Genomic DNA, 11,352 nt, shown 5'->3' on the forward strand with positions numbered 1-11,352 from the left:
GGCAGGTGAAAAGATGCTCCTCATTGCTAATCATCGGAGGAATGAAAATTAAAACCACAATTTGATACCACCTCAAACCAGTTAGGATGGCCAACATCCAAAAGACAGACAACAACAAATGTTGGCGAGGATGTGGAGAAAGGGGAACCCTCCTACACTGCTGGTGGGAATGTAAATTAGTTCAACCACTGTGGGAAAGCAGTATGGAGGTTCCTCAAACAGCTCAAAATAGAAATTCCGTTTCACCCGGGATTTCCACTCCTAGGAATTTACCCTAAGAATGCAGGAGCCCAGCCCAGTTTGAAAAAGACAGACGCACCCCTATGTTGATCGCAGCACTACTTACAGTAGCCATGAAATGGAAGCAACCTAAGTGTCCATCAGTAGATGAAGGGATAAAGAAGATGTGGTGCATATACACAATGGAATATGATTCAGCCATAACAAGAAAACAAATCCTACCATTTGCAACAACATGGATGGAGCTAGAGGGGATTACGCTCAGTGAAATAAGTTAGGCAGAGAGAGACAAATACCAAATGATTTCCCTCATCCATGGAGTATAACAACAAAGCAAAACTGAAGGAATAGAAGAGCATTAGGCTCACAGACCCCAGGAAGGGACTAGCGGTTACCAAAGGGGAGGGGAGAGGTGGGGCAGGGCTGGTGGGGAGGGAGGGCGACGGGGATGGGGCATGTTATGATTAGGGTACACATGGCGTGGGGGGGCGGATCATGAGGAAGAAAGCGTAGCACACGTGAGACAAACAGTGACTCTGTGGAATCGTACTACGCTGACGGACAGTGACTGCAATAATGGGCTATGGGGGACGCCAGGTCAAGGCTTGTCCACCAAACAATGCCAATAATGAAGAAAATAAGGAAAGCACAAGAGAGATGCAAGTGCAACCTGGCTTTGACAGCCCAGCCCAAGGAAGATAGGAGTCAAGGAGAGGAAACCAAATGGAAAGAAAGATCCTCGTACCACATCTTTCCTCACAAGGTGCACTCAATAAATTCACCTGATTCTTGAACCAAGTTACAAAAAGAGCTCCTTAATCCCTTCTTGTGCTCCTAGAAAGGGACAAGTTCATCAAACGGATCAACTGATATGATTTCAGAACAAATGGAACTGTTCATCCTAAACGTTGCTCCTTCCTAAGAACGTTAGTTTACCATACATATAATTAAAAATGGGTATGATATGTTATAAAATACATTATAAATAAGTACTAGTTTTTTATATCAATGAACATCTGTAAGAAATGTTGGGATGATTTCCCTAACATAAGATCCTGGGGGACAGGGGGGCTGTCACACCTGTCCTGTCGGAGTCCCCCTTCACAGAGCGCAGCCATTTAGGTGTTCTTTTAGCTCACCTACTACTGCCTCCACCCAATCCTGGTTTCTTGGTGAGAACCTGACCTCCCTATTGGCTACCTCGTACCTTTAAACTGCCTGCTTGCGACATCATTCTCCCACCGACCTATCACCACCTGTAGAACCTTGGGGTTTCCACGGAGTTGTCTGTAAGCAGACTTGGAGCACGGCAAGTGACCAGTGACCGGTAATCTTCGTGCCGGACACACGTACTCTTTGGCTTCAGCCACTCAGACATCCTCTAGCATCTTCTCCTCATCTCTGGGATCTACAGTTGGTGTTTCCTCTTCTTCTCTGACCATGTCAGGTAAGGAAAGAAACTCTTAAAAGATTTTCATTAGATGTTTTTGCCCCTAAATTTAGTAGCAGGTTTAAAATAGCATGAAATAATGGGAGAAAGTGTTGAAGTAGAAATCTGGAGACCTAGTTACACTTTTGACTTTGACATTTACTAGCTGTGTGACTTTGGACAAGTCACTGACTCTCCAAGAAAATCTGGTTTTTGCTCTTCTGTTACATTAGGATGGCAGATTGGTTCTCTCTGGTCCCTTTCTTTTCCAATATTGAGTCTTAAAGGGCACCCATGTAGAAAATGAAGTCAGAGGCATCTTGAAAGTGTTTCCACAGAAACAGAGAAAACAAGGCGGTGTAGAAAACTGGCAGCATACACTGAGATGTATCACCTGTAGTGGCCTCCCTCCACTAGTGTTTCAAATTTATTATGTTTTAATTTAATGATGTTTAAAAAGTAATAGCCACACATTCTGAAGTGTTCTATCTAAACCAGGTGAAGAGAGAAGTAGGGGGAGAGGACAGAGAAAAGGCAACTCCAAGCAAGCTGAGGAGGGTAAGCCGTCCAGGAGCAAAGCCCGGGCAGAGGAAAAGCCGACCATGCCCAGGATGAAGCGCAAGAAAAACCAACCTGAGCTCAGCCAAGAGAACTTTAAAAAACATCGAAGCACGCTGGGCATGCACCTGCTGGAGCCTGCGCAGGTTTTTCATGCACCGGGGAAGGCGGCTGATAAGGAAACTCGATTCTCTTCTTCCCAGGCCTTGGGAAATTCAAGGAACCCCAAAGACCCCCAGCCACCCCCGGCCAGCAAACCGTGGCTGAATACTCCACATGACGGTAAAGGCCTTGGGAAGACTCATGCCAGAGCCCGGAAACCAGATGGCAGTGTCAAAAGAGAGTGTCCATCTCCATCCCAGGATGAACGGCCACCTCCTGGGAAGGTCAAGTTGGTGCCTCTGCCTTTTCTGACTGAGGACAGGCCTCAAGCTCGCCGAGTTCCTCGGAGTCGGAGGCCACAGTCTCTGGCCTCACGCCGGCCAGCTTTGCCTTCCTCGACCCGGCCTGGATCTACTGACGCCGCTCAACCTACTGCAGTCGGTTCGTCCCGGCAAGCACGTGCATCTTTGACGGGTCCTGCCTGCTCATCTCTGGGTCCAGTCCAGACCAACTCAACCCAGCCACACCGGACCAACTCCACCCGGCCCAGGGTCACCCAGACCGCTGCCTCTAGACCTGCACCCTACAGAACATCATCTCGCACTTCCCTCCAGCAGGAGCCCCTTCCCACTGCTGTGCCCCAGCACGAGCCTCCACCCAAGCCTCAAACCCAGCTTCCACCCCAAGAACCCTGCTTCCAACCCCGTCCATGGAGGAAACCCAGTACTTCTGGACCACTCATGTCAAAGCCCATCACCCCGAAGAGCGGAGGCCAGAGCGGGAGGCTATGAAGAGGCGGGCTCAACGAGAGCGGGAGGATGCTGCCAAATACACCTGTGCGGGGAAACTACAGTTTTTCGTCGGGAGGGAAAAGGAAATGGGAACTGCCGACTACTATGGCTACGTCATGTAAGAGCTGATAGGACTGTTGGTGCCACTTTGGTTACCAGCTGTAGACAGACAGATAATACGTTTCCCCACGTAGATAGACAGATATGTTTCCACACGTAGACAGATAAGCTTCCACACGTAGACAGATAGATGTAAGTTCCTCTATTTATTCTGGTAGATTTAAAAACAATAAAACAATAAATGTTAATAGAGGTTAAGAGATGAATAATAAGAAGCCTTTGGAGTTTTGATATGCTTTTAACTGTGGTTTCTCTTTGGTGGGGGTGGGGATGAGAGCCTGTATGAGAAAGAAAGACCTGGAAGGTGGACGGCACGTCAGGGAAAAGGGGTAAGAACTGGGGACAGAGGAAGGAACTCGGCCCAGGGTCAGGAAGGCCAAGGGGGGGTGGGGTGGGGGGTGGGGGCGGGGGGGGAGAGGTTACAGGTTTATAGAAAGGAGCCGGCGTGCGGGAAATGGCAGAAGAAAGAAGCGCATCAGGGCTAAGGGTCAGGGTCAACCTTTGAATAGTTGAAGATGGCAGGAGATGCGTCTAGGTTGACCAGGAGAAATGTAAAAAGTCTCTCTTGAGGGCTGACATCATGTCTCATGACCACCAGGTAAGTAGTTTAGAAAACAAGGGATTCAGGACACAACTCCAAAACTTTGGGCTGCCTAATCCAGGAGAGGCGAGTACAAATCAGAGAAGGATCTGCCAGACGAATGGCAGGGGCTCAGAGCTATCCTGGGGGCAGCTGATAACAGGGGCTGAGCCCAGCGAACTGCTGCGGCAGGAGCCCCAGCCAGGGCAGGGCCTGGGATTTAAATCACCGTTTACTCAACTCCTGCGCACCAGGCCCGAGAGCACACTACTGTCTGTATCACTGTGCCACTTCACTAGTGAGGTTCAGCCATGGACTGAGGTCACACTGCATGGGGAGGGGCAGGGCCTCAATCTGAGGCCCATATGCCTCCGAAGTCCTTGGTATTTCAGGCGCCCTGAGGTGGCCAACCTGGCTTCCAGGGCACGGCACCCGGAGCCCCATGGCGGACCAGATGAAACTTCGGACGGGCCTAAATGTTCACTTGACAGGAACAGTCCTCCTCCGTCAACCCTGGCCCGCGCAGCCTGCTCTAAACATCACTAACCACCTAAGCCCACAAGAAGTATCTCCCTGGAAGCACCCACTTCTTCCAGGTGTGAGCGATGGGAGTGTGCGCGTGCTGGGTTGCCCTGCCACCAACTGGAGGCCCGAGGCTCAGGATGGTCCAGAGGCGCTACTTAGGCGAAGGCCCCCCTTGGGGCAGCCACGGGGAGGGCACGGGACTAGACAGGAAAAGGGAATGGAGTGCGGGGAAGGGGAGAGGAGAACAGCAGGTAATCTCACCTTGGGAAAATTGGTGATTTACATTACAAAAGTTATTGAGATATAATTCACGAACCATAAAATTCACCTCTAGAAACTTTAGTAAAATCAGTGGCACTCAGCACATTCACAAGCTTGTGCAACCATCATCATTATCTAACCCACAGCATTTCCGTCATTCCCCAAAGAACCACCCCTGACACATTACCAGGCACTCCTCATTCCCTCCTCTCTGCACACCCAGGCAGCCTCTACTCTGTTTTCTCTGTGTGTGGATTTGCTTGTATGGACATTTCATATATATGAAATGATACAGTACGTGGCTTTTGTGTCTGGCTGCTTTCACTTAGCCTAATGTTCCCAGAACTCATCCATGTTATACCAGTATTTTGTCAGTATTTTCATTCCTTTTTATGACTTTATAATACCCCATTGTGTGGCTCTACCATCAAAGACCTGAATGTAAGTCATAAAACCATACAACTCTTAGAGAAACACATAGGCAAAAATCTCTTGGACATAAACATGAGCAGCTTCTTCCTGAACATATCTACCTGGGCAAGGGAAGCAAAAGCAAAAACAAACAAGTGGGATTATATCAAAGTAAAACGCTTCTGTACATCAAAGGACATCATCAGTGGAACAAAAAAGCGTCCTACGCTACGGGAGAATGTATTTATAAATGACGTATCCGATAAGGGTTTGACATCCAAATTATATAAATAGCTTGCGCACCAGCAGAAAGAAAGCAAATAAACCAATTAAAAAATGGGCGGAGGAGCTGAAAAGACACTTCTCCGAAGAAGAAGTTCAGATGGCCAACAGGCAGGTGAAAAGATGCTCCTCATTGCTAATCATCGGAGGAATGAAAATTAAAACCACAATTTGATACCACCTCAAACCAGTTAGGATGGCCAACATCCAAAAGACAGACAACAACAAATGTTGGCGAGGATGTGGAGAAAGGGGAACCCTCCTACACTGCTGGTGGGAATGTAAATTAGTTCAACCACTGTGGGAAAGCAGTATGGAGGTTCCTCAAACAGCTCAAAATAGAAATTCCGTTTCACCCGGGATTTCCACTCCTAGGAATTTACCCTAAGAATGCAGGAGCCCAGCCCAGTTTGAAAAAGACAGACGCACCCCTATGTTGATCGCAGCACTACTTACAGTAGCCATGAAATGGAAGCAACCTAAGTGTCCATCAGTAGATGAAGGGATAAAGAAGATGTGGTGCATATACACAATGGAATATGATTCAGCCATAACAAGAAAACAAATCCTACCATTTGCAACAACATGGATGGAGCTAGAGGGGATTACGCTCAGTGAAATAAGTTAGGCAGAGAGAGACAAATACCAAATGATTTCCCTCATCCATGGAGTATAACAACAAAGCAAAACTGAAGGAATAGAAGAGCATTAGGCTCACAGACCCCAGGAAGGGACTAGCGGTTACCAAAGGGGAGGGGAGAGGTGGGGCAGGGCTGGTGGGGAGGGAGGGCGACGGGGATGGGGCATGTTATGATTAGGGTACACATGGCGTGGGGGGGCGGATCATGAGGAAGAAAGCGTAGCACACGTGAGACAAACAGTGACTCTGTGGAATCGTACTACGCTGACGGACAGTGACTGCAATAATGGGCTATGGGGGACGCCAGGTCAAGGCTTGTCCACCAAACAATGCCAATAATGAAGAAAATAAGGAAAGCACAAGAGAGATGCAAGTGCAACCTGGCTTTGACAGCCCAGCCCAAGGAAGATAGGAGTCAAGGAGAGGAAACCAAATGGAAAGAAAGATCCTCGTACCACATCTTTCCTCACAAGGTGCACTCAATAAATTCACCTGATTCTTGAACCAAGTTACAAAAAGAGCTCCTTAATCCCTTCTTGTGCTCCTAGAAAGGGACAAGTTCATCAAACGGATCAACTGATATGATTTCAGAACAAATGGAACTGTTCATCCTAAACGTTGCTCCTTCCTAAGAACGTTAGTTTACCATACATATAATTAAAAATGGGTATGATATGTTATAAAATACATTATAAATAAGTACTAGTTTTTTATATCAATGAACATCTGTAAGAAATGTTGGGATGATTTCCCTAACATAAGATCCTGGGGGACAGGGGGGCTGTCACACCTGTCCTGTCGGAGTCCCCCTTCACAGAGCGCAGCCATTTAGGTGTTCTTTTAGCTCACCTACTACTGCCTCCACCCAATCCTGGTTTCTTGGTGAGAACCTGACCTCCCTATTGGCTACCTCGTACCTTTAAACTGCCTGCTTGCGACATCATTCTCCCACCGACCTATCACCACCTGTAGAACCTTGGGGTTTCCACGGAGTTGTCTGTAAGCAGACTTGGAGCACGGCAAGTGACCAGTGACCGGTAATCTTCGTGCCGGACACACGTACTCTTTGGCTTCAGCCACTCAGACATCCTCTAGCATCTTCTCCTCATCTCTGGGATCTACAGTTGGTGTTTCCTCTTCTTCTCTGACCATGTCAGGTAAGGAAAGAAACTCTTAAAAGATTTTCATTAGATGTTTTTGCCCCTAAATTTAGTAGCAGGTTTAAAATAGCATGAAATAATGGGAGAAAGTGTTGAAGTAGAAATCTGGAGACCTAGTTACACTTTTGACTTTGACATTTACTAGCTGTGTGACTTTGGACAAGTCACTGACTCTCCAAGAAAATCTGGTTTTTGCTCTTCTGTTACATTAGGATGGCAGATTGGTTCTCTCTGGTCCCTTTCTTTTCCAATATTGAGTCTTAAAGGGCACCCATGTAGAAAATGAAGTCAGAGGCATCTTGAAAGTGTTTCCACAGAAACAGAGAAAACAAGGCGGTGTAGAAAACTGGCAGCATACACTGAGATGTATCACCTGTAGTGGCCTCCCTCCACTAGTGTTTCAAATTTATTATGTTTTAATTTAATGATGTTTAAAAAGTAATAGCCACACATTCTGAAGTGTTCTATCTAAACCAGGTGAAGAGAGAAGTAGGGGGAGAGGACAGAGAAAAGGCAACTCCAAGCAAGCTGAGGAGGGTAAGCCGTCCAGGAGCAAAGCCCGGGCAGAGGAAAAGCCGACCATGCCCAGGATGAAGCGCAAGAAAAACCAACCTGAGCTCAGCCAAGAGAACTTTAAAAAACATCGAAGCACGCTGGGCATGCACCTGCTGGAGCCTGCGCAGGTTTTTCATGCACCGGGGAAGGCGGCTGATAAGGAAACTCGATTCTCTTCTTCCCAGGCCTTGGGAAATTCAAGGAACCCCAAAGACCCCCAGCCACCCCCGGCCAGCAAACCGTGGCTGAATACTCCACATGACGGTAAAGGCCTTGGGAAGACTCATGCCAGAGCCCGGAAACCAGATGGCAGTGTCAAAAGAGAGTGTCCATCTCCATCCCAGGATGAACGGCCACCTCCTGGGAAGGTCAAGTTGGTGCCTCTGCCTTTTCTGACTGAGGACAGGCCTCAAGCTCGCCGAGTTCCTCGGAGTCGGAGGCCACAGTCTCTGGCCTCACGCCGGCCAGCTTTGCCTTCCTCGACCCGGCCTGGATCTACTGACGCCGCTCAACCTACTGCAGTCGGTTCGTCCCGGCAAGCACGTGCATCTTTGACGGGTCCTGCCTGCTCATCTCTGGGTCCAGTCCAGACCAACTCAACCCAGCCACACCGGACCAACTCCACCCGGCCCAGGGTCACCCAGACCGCTGCCTCTAGACCTGCACCCTACAGAACATCATCTCGCACTTCCCTCCAGCAGGAGCCCCTTCCCACTGCTGTGCCCCAGCACGAGCCTCCACCCAAGCCTCAAACCCAGCTTCCACCCCAAGAACCCTGCTTCCAACCCCGTCCATGGAGGAAACCCAGTACTTCTGGACCACTCATGTCAAAGCCCATCACCCCGAAGAGCGGAGGCCAGAGCGGGAGGCTATGAAGAGGCGGGCTCAACGAGAGCGGGAGGATGCTGCCAAATACACCTGTGCGGGGAAACTACAGTTTTTCGTCGGGAGGGAAAAGGAAATGGGAACTGCCGACTACTATGGCTACGTCATGTAAGAGCTGATAGGACTGTTGGTGCCACTTTGGTTACCAGCTGTAGACAGACAGATAATACGTTTCCCCACGTAGATAGACAGATATGTTTCCACACGTAGACAGATAAGCTTCCACACGTAGACAGATAGATGTAAGTTCCTCTATTTATTCTGGTAGATTTAAAAACAATAAAACAATAAATGTTAATAGAGGTTAAGAGATGAATAATAAGAAGCCTTTGGAGTTTTGATATGCTTTTAACTGTGGTTTCTCTTTGGTGGGGGTGGGGATGAGAGCCTGTATGAGAAAGAAAGACCTGGAAGGTGGACGGCACGTCAGGGAAAAGGGGTAAGAACTGGGGACAGAGGAAGGAACTCGGCCCAGGGTCAGGAAGGCCAAGGGGGGGTGGGGTGGGGGGTGGGGGCGGGGGGGGAGAGGTTACAGGTTTATAGAAAGGAGCCGGCGTGCGGGAAATGGCAGAAGAAAGAAGCGCATCAGGGCTAAGGGTCAGGGTCAACCTTTGAATAGTTGAAGATGGCAGGAGATGCGTCTAGGTTGACCAGGAGAAATGTAAAAAGTCTCTCTTGAGGGCTGACATCATGTCTCATGACCACCAGGTAAGTAGTTTAGAAAACAAGGGATTCAGGACACAACTCCAAAACTTTGGGCTGCCTAATCCAGGAGAGGCGAGTACAAATCAGAGAAGGATCTGCCAGACGAATGGCAGGGGCTCAGAGCTATCCTGGGGGCAGCTGATAACAGGGGCTGAGCCCAGCGAACTGCTGCGGCAGGAGCCCCAGCCAGGGCAGGGCCTGGGATTTAAATCACCGTTTACTCAACTCCTGCGCACCAGGCCCGAGAGCACACTACTGTCTGTATCACTGTGCCACTTCACTAGTGAGGTTCAGCCATGGACTGAGGTCACACTGCATGGGGAGGGGCAGGGCCTCAATCTGAGGCCCATATGCCTCCGAAGTCCTTGGTATTTCAGGCGCCCTGAGGTGGCCAACCTGGCTTCCAGGGCACGGCACCCGGAGCCCCATGGCGGACCAGATGAAACTTCGGACGGGCCTAAATGTTCACTTGACAGGAACAGTCCTCCTCCGTCAACCCTGGCCCGCGCAGCCTGCTCTAAACATCACTAACCACCTAAGCCCACAAGAAGTATCTCCCTGGAAGCACCCACTTCTTCCAGGTGTGAGCGATGGGAGTGTGCGCGTGCTGGGTTGCCCTGCCACCAACTGGAGGCCCGAGGCTCAGGATGGTCCAGAGGCGCTACTTAGGCGAAGGCCCCCCTTGGGGCAGCCACGGGGAGGGCACGGGACTAGACAGGAAAAGGGAATGGAGTGCGGGGAAGGGGAGAGGAGAACAGCAGGTAATCTCACCTTGGGAAAATTGGTGATTTACATTACAAAAGTTATTGAGATATAATTCACGAACCATAAAATTCACCTCTAGAAACTTTAGTAAAATCAGTGGCACTCAGCACATTCACAAGCTTGTGCAACCATCATCATTATCTAACCCACAGCATTTCCGTCATTCCCCAAAGAACCACCCCTGACACATTACCAGGCACTCCTCATTCCCTCCTCTCTGCACACCCAGGCAGCCTCTACTCTGTTTTCTCTGTGTGTGGATTTGCTTGTATGGACATTTCATATATATGAAATGATACAGTACGTGGCTTTTGTGTCTGGCTGCTTTCACTTAGCCTAATGTTCCCAGAACTCATCCATGTTATACCAGTATTTTGTCAGTATTTTCATTCCTTTTTATGACTTTATAATACCCCATTGTGTGGCTCTACCATCAAAGACCTGAATGTAAGTCATAAAACCATACAACTCTTAGAGAAACACATAGGCAAAAATCTCTTGGACATAAACATGAGCAGCTTCTTCCTGAACATATCTACCTGGGCAAGGGAAGCAAAAGCAAAAACAAACAAGTGGGATTATATCAAAGTAAAACGCTTCTGTACATCAAAGGACATCATCAGTGGAACAAAAAAGCGTCCTACGCTACGGGAGAATGTATTTATAAATGACGTATCCGATAAGGGTTTGACATCCAAATTATATAAATAGCTTGCGCACCAGCAGAAAGAAAGCAAATAAACCAATTAAAAAATGGGCGGAGGAGCTGAAAAGACACTTCTCCGAAGAAGAAGTTCAGATGGCCAACAGGCAGGTGAAAAGATGCTCCTCATTGCTAATCATCGGAGGAATGAAAATTAAAACCACAATGAGATACCACCTCAAACCAGTTAGGATGGCCAACATCCAAAAGACAGACAACAACAAATGTTGGCGAGGATGTGGAGAAAGGGGAACCCTCCTACACTGCTGGTGGGAATGTAAATTAGTTCAACCACTGTGGGAAAGCAGTATGGAGGTTCCTCAAACAGCTCAAAATAGAAATTCCGTTTCACCCGGGATTTCCACTCCTAGGAATTTACCCTAAGAATGCAGGAGCCCAGCCCAGTTTGAAAAAGACAGACGCACCCCTATGTTGATCGCAGCACTACTTACAGTAGCCATGAAATGGAAGCAACCTAAGTGTCCATCAGTAGATGAAGGGATAAAGAAGATGTGGTGCATATACACAATGGAATATGATTCAGCCATAACAAGAAAACAAATCCTACCATTTGCAACAACATGGATGGAGCTAGAGGGGATTACGCTCAGTGAAATAAGTTAGGCAGAGAGAGACAAAT

The sequence above is a fragment of the Manis pentadactyla genome, chromosome 15 (genome assembly GCF_030020395.1).
Source record: "Manis pentadactyla isolate mManPen7 chromosome 15, mManPen7.hap1, whole genome shotgun sequence".
Lineage (NCBI taxonomy): Eukaryota > Metazoa > Chordata > Mammalia > Pholidota > Manidae > Manis > Manis pentadactyla.